We start from the raw sequence: 13109 nt of genomic DNA on the forward strand, positions 1-13109 counted from the left end.
TGAGTTAAGGACATGGTTAGACTATACAAAATTACCCTTACTGTTGAGCAACTGTATTACTGTACAGACAAATGTGGAGGGAGACAGCTTCTGGTGTCCCTTGTTGGGGAAACAATACAATTGTACTTTACTAGGTAGGGTTTTATGGTTCAAAAAACTTTCAGATAAGTACAAAATGCAATATATAATGCAATAATGCAATCTGTCTCACCATCCTGATCCCTACTCAATCTGTTGTACAGCTCTTCCAGTGTTATTATGTTTTGAATAGAGCAAGATTCATTTTAGAAAAATAAGAGTGACATAAGCATATTGTCAAGAATGGACATTTTCTTTTCAGTAAAAAGTGGTATGTTGCTGCAAGTTCTAATTTTTTTTCTCAAGGAAAATATATATTAAAGATTCCTGTTATGTTGATTCATAATTTGTGAAAATCTTTTTATAATTGCTTTATTTTCCAAGAGAATTATCTCCTTATGAGCATATACTCAGGATACCATGCCATAGTCACACATCTTATAATTCCTTATTCTTTTTCCTACATATCTGTATTTTATAGAATGTTTTTAAACGTTTCCCAAACAGACTTAATTAAAATTCAGACTTTAGAGGCAGTATTTTTATTTCTATGTCCACTTAGAAGTCCAGGCTTATCCCAAGATCAGCACGGCTTGGACAAGAGCCGTATGTTGCTGACTATAGCCCCAGGAAGAAACATTTCCTCAGGGTATGAAGGCTAGGGGAACCTACCTTGCTCTCTTTAAAATTATTTTATATTATTTTATAAAATTTCCTCAATATTGATGGCCTTCTACAGGAAATTTCACTTCAATGAAGTGATGGTATAGGATGATATAGGATAATGGCAGGACAAAATAAAGCTGTTTCAGCAGCTTGTGTTTTATGAGAAACAGAGGTGAGAGAGAAACCACTCATGCATTCCAGAGTGCTGGGGTAGTAAGAGGCAATGCTCCCCATGGAGTTTTTGAGTGCTGTGATAATCACCACATAAAATGTAGAATTCACTGACAGGGAGAGCCTTCAGAAAAGCATAATAATGGCCTCAAGTTGCACCAGATAGGTTTAGGTTGAATATCAGGAAAAAAAACTTTTTTACTGAAAGGATTGTTAAGCACTGGAATAGGCTCCCCAGAGAGGTGGTTGAGTCACCATCCCTGAATGTATTTAAAAACCGTTTGGATGCGGTGCTCAGGGACATGATTTAGCAGAAGGTTGTTAGGGTAGAATGATTAGGTAGTGGTCGGACTTGATGATCTTAAAGGACTTTTCCAACTTGAGCAATTCTATAATTCTATGATTCTGTGGTCTTTGTTTTTAAAATACTGATTGCTTTCTTTAGCAGCATTACATTCTCCCTCAATGTGGCTGTCTAATCTATCTGATCTCTCTTTTCAGGATTAGGTAAGAGAAATGATGTTACTGTATCTTGATCAGAACAACTGCCTTGACTTGCTTTTTAGACTAGGCCAGAGAGTCTTCATTTGATGTGATAAAGTTTGTGAAGCCCAAGTCCAGCAGTCTGAATGTAAATGTGTGAAATAGCCAATAGTACCAGGCTGGCTACTGTTAATAACAGATTGGTCTATTCAGCATGAACTGGTGAGTTTAGTCAGCTCAGGCAAGCAACCAAGATCCTTTCTACCTCCACATGTGCACCCATCGAGAAGAAGGTTCACACCCTCTCACACTATTGCTTAAAATACTGAGTTTGTGAGATCACCTGGAGCAGAACCTTTACTCTTTTATCTTCATACCATTAGAGAGATCCTCCATTTGTTGCTCTGACTCAGTGTATTCCCCTTGTGGACTGGACTGTCAACTCATTTGCCAAAAAAAGTTTGCCAGGTCTAGCACAGAATTTCTCTAAACAGTAACATTAAGACATGCACAGAATTTATTTGGGTAGAAAGCGTTTTTTGAGAGTTGAAAGATATTTTTTGAAAGTGAAAATTCCTCTGTGTTTACAGTCCTTTAAATACTAGTGGTTAGTGACTGGCAACACCAGTTTGTAGAAAAAGAATATCTTAATATTGCCATAGTATTGGTAAACTTCCTGGCCAGAGATCAATTAAGCTTCATAGGATTCTGTTCCCCTTAATATCTCACTATTTCTTAAGGGGTTGCATCTTGTGGAGAGGCTGTGGAAACTTATATATAAATACATAAATATATAAAATATATAAATATATAAAATGTAATATAAAAATATTTTCCTTTCCTGAGTTCCTCTGGATATGTGGAGGCTACTCCTCAGCGTCCGCGTACCTTCTGGGTACTAGGCCCTGATGACTCTGTACAGTTGATCTGCTCTGCTGCAATTCTTGGCTGCTCCCTATTTTCATTTCTGCAACTTGGTCTAGATAGCACTTACGAAGAAGAAAATGACTTAAGCAACTCTGGCCAAAGCTCAGGGAAATACAGAACGGCTGGGAGAAAAAGAACAGGGTCCAGGCATGAAATGTTGTTCAGAACTGTGCCTGGAGAACTGTAAGAAGAGTATTTCTGAAACGGAAGCTCGAAAGAAATGAGAAACAAAACATTTTATTAATCAGCCAGACAAATCCTAATTATGAATTCTTTCGAAGTATTTCCTTCTGACCAGCTGGAGGTCTGCTGCAAACTGCTGCTCTAGTAGCTCACTCCAATTGAATGCTTCAAGAGGGTAGAAACATGAACAATACATATTCTCTATTGTTAAAGCAGAGATAATTAAGCTGTAAGGTGGAATAGCAATAGCTCAGTTCCCATTTTCTGGTTATAAAAATAACCCTCACACAAACTCAACTCCTAGAATTGCCATTTCTCTATGATTTAGTTTTAAAATTTTCAGATAAACATAAATATTGGCTATTTAAGTGTAAGAACAATGAATAAGTACATAAGCAGGGTGTATAATATCTGATTGGTCATATAGCATGAGTAGATCAGTACAATAGCAGGGAAACAGCATTCGACTTCTGTATTTCCAGTTCACTCACAGCCAGTTTTCCTCTGCAAGTTCCATCAGACATGAAAATGCTAGATATAGAAAGGCAGGGGAAAATGTGTCACTTGTGCAACCCACATATATTGAAGAGGCTTCAGTAGAATGAGAATCGTAACTTTTAACTGAGAAAAAGCAGAGATGATTTTGTAAGGAACTGTCTATCTAAAATAATTGGAAAGTCTCCGGCCAGTATGATTCTGATCATGCTGGCCAGGATGTGTAGAGAGAGATAAGGAGAGAAGGGAAAGGAAGAGAGAAAGTGATGCCAGTGCAGAGCTGGCTTGGAGATCTTCAAAGAGTGAAGGTGTCTCTTGTAATGGCCTTGGAGTAGGCTGGTCTCAAAGCTCATTCAGGGCCAGAGCAGTTTCTGGGTCAAGAAGGTAACCAACTTTCTTCATCTTTTCCATTCTCTTTTCCCTCTTGCATGAAGGATATCCTTGGACAGAAAAAAAGCTAATTGTTCATAAGATTGGAAACATTCTTTTTCTAAGAGCTTTGAAAAAGGATCTTCTATTAAATTGGATAAGTATATTTAAAAATATGTTTATGAAGTTTTATGAAAGGAAATACATATTTTTTTCTAATTCTTAGATGCTAAAGAAGTGTTTTGGCTTATTGTGCTTATCTCCAATTTATTCCACTTCACTTTGGTAGGATAAAATAATTGAGAATTCAAGCTTTTAGAATGTATGAATACTAAACAGCAGTCTTCACCTTACTGAAGTGGTGTTGGCTTTTCCCAAGGAGACCATATTTCTTAAGATATCTGCTAATTCCACACTTGGTGTGCTCATTTCCCCAGTAAAGAACTCAGAGGCTACTTGGTCTCCCTGGAGCTTCATAAAAAAAATGGATACCACATTTGCTACAGTCCTCAGTTGCCATGGGAATCTTAAACCAGAGGTTAGGTAGCATTGTTATTAATTCAGCTATTTCATCCTTGAGATCTCTTGGAACTCTTGGGAGGATACAATCCAGGTCTGGCAATTTGTTTTACTGTTCATTTTGTCAGTTCCACAGATTTTCCTGCAGTCATTTCAACTTCAGACAAGCCCTTCACTGAGCTCACTCCAAGAAGGAGGAATTTTTCTTCATTTCTGCAGGGAAAGAATCTAAGGTAAAGATTTTGTGAAGCATCAAATCCCGATGATCCACTGTCCCTACTAACTGAGCACTGGGTTTCTCCTCCTGATATGTTTGAAGGATTTAGCATGAATTTTATTTCAAATTCTATTTTTATCTGTTTTATTTTTATTATACATTTGATATGCCTGAGTTTACTTCATCCACTTTTTTTTTTTTTATCATCTTTTTGAAAACTATTTTCCTGATTTTAGCAAGTTCCTTTCATTGCCATTCTGTCTTTCTCTCATCTCTATTCAAGCCTTTAATAATACAATGTAATACACATATAGCCTATAAGAATTTAATATTCTTAGCTCCTCCTTTTGGTCTCCTTTTCCATATGCCCTTTTATTTTCAGATAGCTGTTTCTTTATGAGTTCATGAATGACTTGTTCAGATGTGTAATCCCATTCTTGTAAGTAAAAAGAAAGCTGTATGAGGCCACAAATTACGTTTTCTCCCTGAGCATCAATACCAATTTGCTAACATTAATAAAATTCAACAGAAATAAACTAGATGACTCCTTGAGTAGTGGCTGCATCAGTGATAATAGAGAATGATGGTCCAGATGAGATCTCCAGCTCAGGAAGTTGTTACCTAATTGCTGGAAGCTGAGATGGTGTACCAAGGGAGATATTACTTGTTATGCGTTCTCCATCTTATATATATACTTCCCCAGGCATCCCAATGACTTTTCAAGATATTGAGGCAAGTGCTTTTTTTGATATAACTCCATACACTTGAAAAAACTTCTCCAAAATACTGGTTGGGCAACCTGGAGGTGTTCAAGAAACGTCTAGAAATGGCACTGAGGAATCCAGCTTAGGGACAATGTTGGTGGTAGGAGAATGGTTGAATTAGATGATCTTAGAAGTCTTCTCCAACCTTAATAATGCTATGATTCTGTGAATCTATAAATCCATTAAAAAGAAAATGTTTCATTAGATTACTTATATTTATCCAGAACCTTATTTCATGGGAAAACAGAGAAAAAACTCTTAACATTATTCAACTGCTCACTTTAAAATGCCCTTTAAATTTAAAAATGTCTGCTACATTATGAAAAAAGGCAAAACTATTGTAAAACAATTTTGTTGCTACATAGAGCTTTTACTGCTTCAAAAGTACTTTTTTTTTTCCAATATCTTTATTTCAAAAATGTGTTTGTCAATACCTAGTACTTTCATAACACCACAGGCTTTGCAATCTTAAAAAACTTTCACAAATCAGAACATTAAAAGTCTTGAAAATACAAGCAGCCTCAAAAATGTACAAAATCCTGCATTCTTCTCAGCCTGTGAGAAGAGATTTGGCTAAATTGGAATGAAACGATACTGCCTTTGGTACTTTCTTGCAGTTTCTACTATTAAACACATTAGGGAAACAAACAAACAAACAAACAAAAAAATTCAAATTTGAAAGCAATCAACATCCAGTATGTAACTCAAAACACTTTTGTCACATATGCTGTTCCCTTTCCAGTCACAATCTACTAAGTTCCATTACAACTTGATTTCACTTTTGTGTCTGATTAATGATTATTTCCTTGTAGGAGCCTTGTTACCTCACTCAGCTTTCTCCTGTTAGAAATGGCCAAGATTTTGGAATTCACGTGATTATTAATGTGAGCTGACCTTGAAGCTCTTTACTGGTCATCAGTCTAGAGGAACACACACAATGCTTGTTGTGATTGCGGACTGTTTTTGATGGTCTGCCCATGCCACCTGCCCCACTGCTCATTCCTATCAGTTTGGGAGGGTCTGTTTATTTGAACAACTGTGGAATGTAAAAATTCTCAATTACATAGTAAATCTTAACTGCAGTCCTGCCAGTGATCTCCTAACTGCTACAAGACAAGCCTTGTAGTTGCTGTTTTGTTAACCAGAAGTATATACTGGCTTTAACAAATAAAAGTAAATAGTATAATCAGTAATTTTAAACTTTCAGACGTGTCTTGACTACAAAAATATAAACTCCTATGAAGAGAAGCAGAAATCTGAACATTCTTAAAAAGCATGCTATGTCTTTGAACAGAGCGGCATAACTGAGATAGAAAACTGCCTTTAAAATCAAATATGTTGCTGTAAAATGGAAGTATGAAATGAAGTCAATTTTTTTATGTTCAGTAAACAGTTAAGTTGCAGAATAGGCTCAGTACTTTTAGTGAAAGACCTCTCAACTTACAGTAAAACAAAAAGTCAAGTTAACACTTTGCCTGTATTGAGGGAGTTGGGCATTTGCCTGGTAGGAAACTTATTGTGCACATTTATTTGCTCAGGGCTTCTTCTCCCATAGAAGGTATTACATTGGTAATTTTATAACCAGCCCTTCAGTAATAGCATGAGTGCAGATGCTTGAGGAGGCATACATACTTCAGAATCCGTGGTGATGAGATTGTTTTTCTCCTGGGGTCAGCCTCACTTAAAAAGAAAGCTTTTTTGAAAGAAATGAATTTATATTGGCAAAAATTATCAGCAAAAGTGATGGGTTTTCCTTCACTTTCAGTCATTATGTGAAGCCTGCCTTTACGTATTTCTGTGTTTTCTATGAAGCCCAGAGCCATCTCTGATGGTTTGGCTGTAAAGCTGTTACTCAGCTGTCAGCTTGTTCAGGGATATTTTTAATAGCTGAGATATCTCACGGTAAGTCTTCTTAGGTTTCCAGGAAATACTTGTTTTGCCTTGGATGTGCTTGAGTGTACAGCACAGTTGTTAGCACAGTGACTTGATACCACCATCATATCTGTTAAATTGATGGTTTCCCTTACCATCAGGAGATCAGATGATGGTCTCATAATGGTCAGATAAGTATTCGAAGCACTGCTTTAGTTTATTGACTTTAAGATTTGCACTTGCCTAGTTCTTTACTTTTCCTTTTTCTCCACTGTTAGTCTTTTGCCCACCTGCTTCAAGGAAGAGGCAAGGCCAGCAGCCACGGTACAGGTGGCCACTGTTGTACCTCCATGGCCCAACCCCAAATAACAGACACATTTCTCATCTCACTTTCTCTGTCTCTCAAATTACTGCTTGGAAGATTGTCTCCATCACATCAAGGGCAGAACAAAGGCTCACACTGTAACACAACTATAAAAATTTAGTTTTAAGAAAAGAGGGAAATAGTATAATGCTGTTATTAAGCTGAAAACACACCTGCACATTGAAAACAGCATTTCTATTGCTAAAATATAAAAAAAAATCATTTTGGGAAAAAATATATAAAAAAATTCTTAACATTGGACCTCTCCTATAGAGAGTATCTTCTAGTGTGGAGGAATCTTTTGTAAAAGGCAAGTTTTCCTATATCACACAAATATGAAAATCTCTAAATGTAGTAATACTGACATGGTCATAATCCCTCAAAAGACTCTGACAAAACATGTTCATTATTTAAGTTTGTAAGGGCTTGGTTTCATACACTGAATCTGATTCAGCCAACTCAATAAGCACATATGTTTCCCTAAGCCAGAGTTAACTCCTTTGATGTTATCAATCCTATTAGCACATTTACCTGCTAATTTTAACTGATTTTAAACCAACAAATGTCCCATTAAAATAAATGATGCTGATGATGTAGACGTTTAACGCACAGTCCAGGTAAGATGTACATGATAATCTCTCTGCTGGGTCAAGACCATAGCATTCACTGTCTCACAGCTTTACCACTTATACCTGATATATTTAAATACACTTATAGGTATATGTCTGAATCAATCTTCTCGTGCTTGGAGAATAAATGTTTTGAAAGAAATTTATTCAGCTTGTACAAAAAATACTTTCTTTTCTCATCCTGCACCCAAACAAAGTCTTCCCTTTATCGAAAAATTACCTGGATTGTCCCAGTGTTTTCCTTCTTGTAGACTAACAGACTTTTTACAGTCCTAACAGCTAACAATTTTAAACGTGAGAGAAAAAATTAATAATGATTTTAGAGAAAGTGTAGTGATGTTTCACAAAAACATTACATGCACTATTGTGTAAGTGCATTCACAGTTTCAAAATCTACAGCCTTTTAATGACTCCTGCAATCCTCTTAGTGTAGTCATAAATTTTGTAATGCCAGATAAAACATTTTTAGATAGATTTTCAAAGAGGAACTCTACAATTTAAGATGGTGCTTATATGAAACACTATGCTAATAAATGGAAATAATTTCCTAATTAAATGTGGTACTAGTTTTACAATGGAGTGGTCAGTAAATCTCTGCTTCTGACTCAAGAGAAAAGCACACTAAATTATATAAGATGATTACTGTTAGTTAAATGGAAGATGTGCATATTTAGCAACCAAACAAAAAATGCCTATAAGCATACAAAGAATTAACAGAAGAGCCAGGAATTCTTAGTAGGTCAATTTTCATTAGTAAAAGGTAAATGGATGTATTTATTATATTGAAATAGAATCTATGCACATCTTACACTTTTATACTATCTACACATACTTTAATGACATTCAAAAAAATCCAATCATATTAAGAAGTAGCAAGGTAACAAAGCAAATGGCTATTACATTTTAAAACTGTAATGCAGAATACCTGACATGACTGAAAGCTAGTCAGGTTTTCTGCTGGATAAGAGGAGTTTGCTCTACATAAAGTCATATTTGTGGAAATGTTCATTATAAAGTTTTAATCAGTGTGCATTAAAATAATGAAATAGAGCATGAATATTAATGTGAACATATGTGGAACAATGATATGCATAGAACAAATCTAGTCATAAAATCGTATGCTACATGGCTCTAATAAGCAATATCATTTCAAGGACCTTTATTTCTGAAGAAAGTGGAGTTACTTATAGTCACAAAGAAACAACCAAAGCAGTGGTTTTTTCTTCTCATGGGTGAATTACTAATAGTCTTTTAGTTATCGAAGGATGCTCAATAAAATTAAGTGAATGACTTAATTTAAAGGAGCCATCTTTGCTCATTCTGTCATTAGAGTTCGTTCACGTTTTCACTAAAACCACCCTGTGGTATGCCAGCATAATGAATACACATATTCATTTCTGCATGCATATAGGTTTATACATTTTATATATATGTTATATATTCTCAAGTGTGTTGACTGACACTTGACAGCCTTGCACCACTTGAAAAGAAAAATAAGAAATATAGGGATTTGCTGAATAAGTTTAAATGCAGAATAAGATTTACTCATAGATGGATAAGCAGTAGAACTATGCAACATTGATGTAATCTAATGGAACATATCAACAGGCATTTTAAACTTGACATGTTAACCAAAATAACTGTTAATGTAGTTAAGTATTTAGAACATGTTCTAACAGCCACTAAACATTCTGGGATAAGTCTGAAGGACTTTGCTGAGGTCTTGTCAACCTTCAAAAAATCCATCATTTTGAGAGAGATTGAGTCGTCCTCTCATGGCATTTTTTTTCTGCCAATCTATTGGAAAAATGTGTTTAGTATAAAATTCATGGACAGTTTATACTGCAAGGTTATTTCAGTAACTCTTGAAATATTTATCTATCTCTAAAAATCCAAACTGTGTATCATTAAATATTAAAGATTAAGGTGCTATAATTTAGACAACAATGCAACAATGCTGAAGGTACATTAGTACTGAGATACCATCTGGTCACAGTCATTAAATACGCAGTCCTATCTAATAACTTACGTATGCATGTGCAGTTGATAGCAGGTTTTTCTTCTGCAGAACTTTGATTTCTTAAGGAACACCTCTGAACTATTGTACTGTTATTTTCAGATGTCTGTATAAAGCTCAGTGTGAAAACTCTGGGTAGAAGCTTTTCTTTCAGACAGCAAAAGCTTTCAGAAAAACAGCTACAGTTACTAATATGCTGAAAGTGTTTTTGCTTTTTTTTTTTTTTTTTTTTTTTTTTTTTGTACAGGCAAACATTTTTTTAAACATCAGTGGAGAAAAGGTGAGAATACAGAACAGCTGCCCTTCACCAAGGGAAGATTTATTTTCAGCAGATAAAATGTATGATTATAATTAATGTAGGAATATAGAGTGAGGAATAATTAAGAATTAATATCATGAAATAATATTTAACAATAAATCATGGGTTATTAAACATCATGATTAAATATTTCTGTTTAATATGATGGATTGTAGGAAAGAATATTAGTTATAACACTGTCGTTGGTCATGTATTGCAAAAAAATAATTTTCTGACAGACTGGGAAAATGATTGATGCTAATCTATTTGCAAAAACAAGAGTGAACGGTCACCAAATTTCTCTTTACAAGATTATACACCATATTCTTTTGAGACAAATAATTGTGAGGCCAGATGTCTTTTTAAGACTCTCTTGCCAGTGCTCTGCTAGAAGTATATGATAATGTCCTTCTGTATTAGGTGAATGTATACAGAAAGATAGATAAAAATGCTGGTTTACTGCTACATCAATCAGGATGACATTTGTTCTTGGGTCATTAGCACTATTTTTCTTGACCAAATAATTAATTTTAAGTGAGATTACTTGAATTTTCATCTCCTGCTGCTTGACATAATCTGTCTCGAGGATTTTATTCTGCAGGTGGTGAAAAAAGAAGCAGAAGGACTCCTTGAAGCAGGACTTCTGTTGGACCTCAAGTTTCAAAGGAGATTCAGTGCCCTCCTTTTGATGCAGCCTCTGCCTTCAAAAGCTTGAGAGTGCTGCTGATTGGAAACCAAAAGACACACCCTGTACACAGCCTGCTCTTCCACTTTAACTGAATGTTATCTTCTGGATTGCTCTTTGCTCTGGTTCAGCTCATTAAAAATTTTCTTTATCATGTGAATGTGGGTAAGACTTTTTCATGCACAAATCAATGGGACAAGTTTCCTGAAACCAAGAAGAATGTCTACACATAAGTATTGACTTCAAAAAAGTTTTCATATGGCAGTTGTGCCAAAACTTCTTAACAGAGTGACTTAGACCCCATGTGAGTATCACCAAGCAGGTACATTTCTATCTGGACAGTTGAAAATAGGTTCCTTTCATCTGAGGAACTGTTAGAAAGAAAATGACAGATTCTACCAGGTGAAATAAATTTATTGGCCATTTTATATCCAGAAAACCTTGAAGACTTGAGTTTTGTTGGTTTTTTTTTTTGCCACAAAAAGTTCATGGGGAAAATGGCTGACCTGTGAGTTTCTCATGCAAAGAGATCCTAGATAAAGTTGAACTGGAATAACAAAAGTGACTGAGTTCATTTTGCAGTTTAGTGTTTCATAGGAGGTGTCAGCTGGTAAAGTGTAACGCTGAAGATACTTGGCAATGCAGCAGCAAAGCTTAAAGTAGTCTTCACAATCATAGCAAATTTCATATATCCAGTCGCACAATCTCCTAAATGAAAATTGTTGACAAGTAGTATTGAGCAATGATGAAACATGAATGAATGATACTATGTCAGTCTTGAAAAACCATGCAACTCGATTACCTCAGTCTCTCATACACCAAAGTAAAAGACTAGAGTTATCCTTCATTGACCAATAGTTCTGAAGTGAAAAACTTGCAAAACAATTGCAGAGCAGACCCATAAAGAATTTAATAGCTTCTACTAGAAGTGGAAATTCTATCCCATGTTCCTATTTGCAACACTTTCATACTGCAGAGACCTCTGCAAATATGGAATGTGAAATGAAGGCTGATACTAGCATTTATAAGCTATAAAATTTTACTATTTGCGTTATATGAATTGCATTGTAATTGCATGAAAATAGTATATATTAATTTGCTAATAAATGGTACAATCTTCTACATATCCATTTACGTGATAATACTTCTTCCAAACGTATTTACTCAAGTGAGCCCCCATAAAGTCTGTGTAGCAATTAATCATTTAAATCATCTGTAGGTAGGTGGTGGCTTCATGTGATGTGGTTTCAATAGTAAGGAGTTGTTTAGCTCAGAAGTGTTTCAGTCTGCATTTAACTGCAAGATTTTCTATAAAGCAAAAAGATGCTCTCTTTGGGAGAATGATCTATATGTGAGGTTTAATTTCTTTTCAGCACAATCCCGTAACATCCTGACTCTCATTTCCAAGACCCAGACACAACATGAGACTATCTTGCTCTCTCTGAGGGTGAAACTGCAGATTTCCTTCCTGGCTTAATTTCGGAAGTTACAGACAGCAGCCTTGGCCTCCTGAGTGCCGCTGAACCCAATGTACCTAATTTGTAATTTTAGTAATGTTTGACAAGTTTTAATTTTATGTTGCAAAGCTGAAGATACTACTCTGAAAAGCCATGCTCCAAATGAGAGGACATTTAAAATGCAGCTTTCAGAAACTTGCACTGTGGATGTTTTATCCCAGCAAGGAAAATCTTCAGTAAAAATAGTTTCCTTTTTTTTTTTTTTTTTTTTTTTTCCAAATGCAAAGAATATTTTGCAGGGAGGATTACACATGTCTCAGAGGGAGTGAGGAAAGCAACATGGATCTGGAGTAGCTTCAGTGAGAGAGCTAAGCAGAGCTGCATCCTGAAAAAAGAAGTTCCATTTTATTTTTATAATTTTCAGGAGTTTCAGAATTTAAGATACAGAGACACATCCTTTTGCCTTATATAAGTTTCTTAAAATCTGGATATTCCTGTGTTCTGCATGGATTGCAGAAATAATTCTGAATGCCTCATTACCTGCCAGGAGAATATACTAATAGGAGCTCTGTCCTCTATTATCAGAGCTCAAACAAAATATATGTTCTCTGCCAAAAATTATCGCTTACCTGTGCAAATCCTCTGGTGCTCCTTATTCTCCTACCACCTGTAAATCATGGGTTCATGGGCCCTGTAAATATGATCTATGCTAAATAATAATGTTTCAGGGATACTTTGGGTCCCAGTGAGGCAGTAGCTCAGCTTTATTCTCATCTGTAAGCAGCTGGATGATTTGGCTCTTTTACTAGAATATGAGTTCAACTGTTGGCCAAACGAGGTCTTACCTCTTGCTGTCCCTCTCCCCTCCATCTTGGCTGATGAAGTAGGTGCTTCCTTCTCACCTCTGACCACAGA

The sequence above is a fragment of the Phasianus colchicus genome, chromosome 3, assembly GCF_987193195.1.
Source record: "Phasianus colchicus chromosome 3, bPhaCol1.hap1.1, whole genome shotgun sequence".
Taxonomy (NCBI): Eukaryota; Metazoa; Chordata; class Aves; order Galliformes; family Phasianidae; genus Phasianus; species Phasianus colchicus.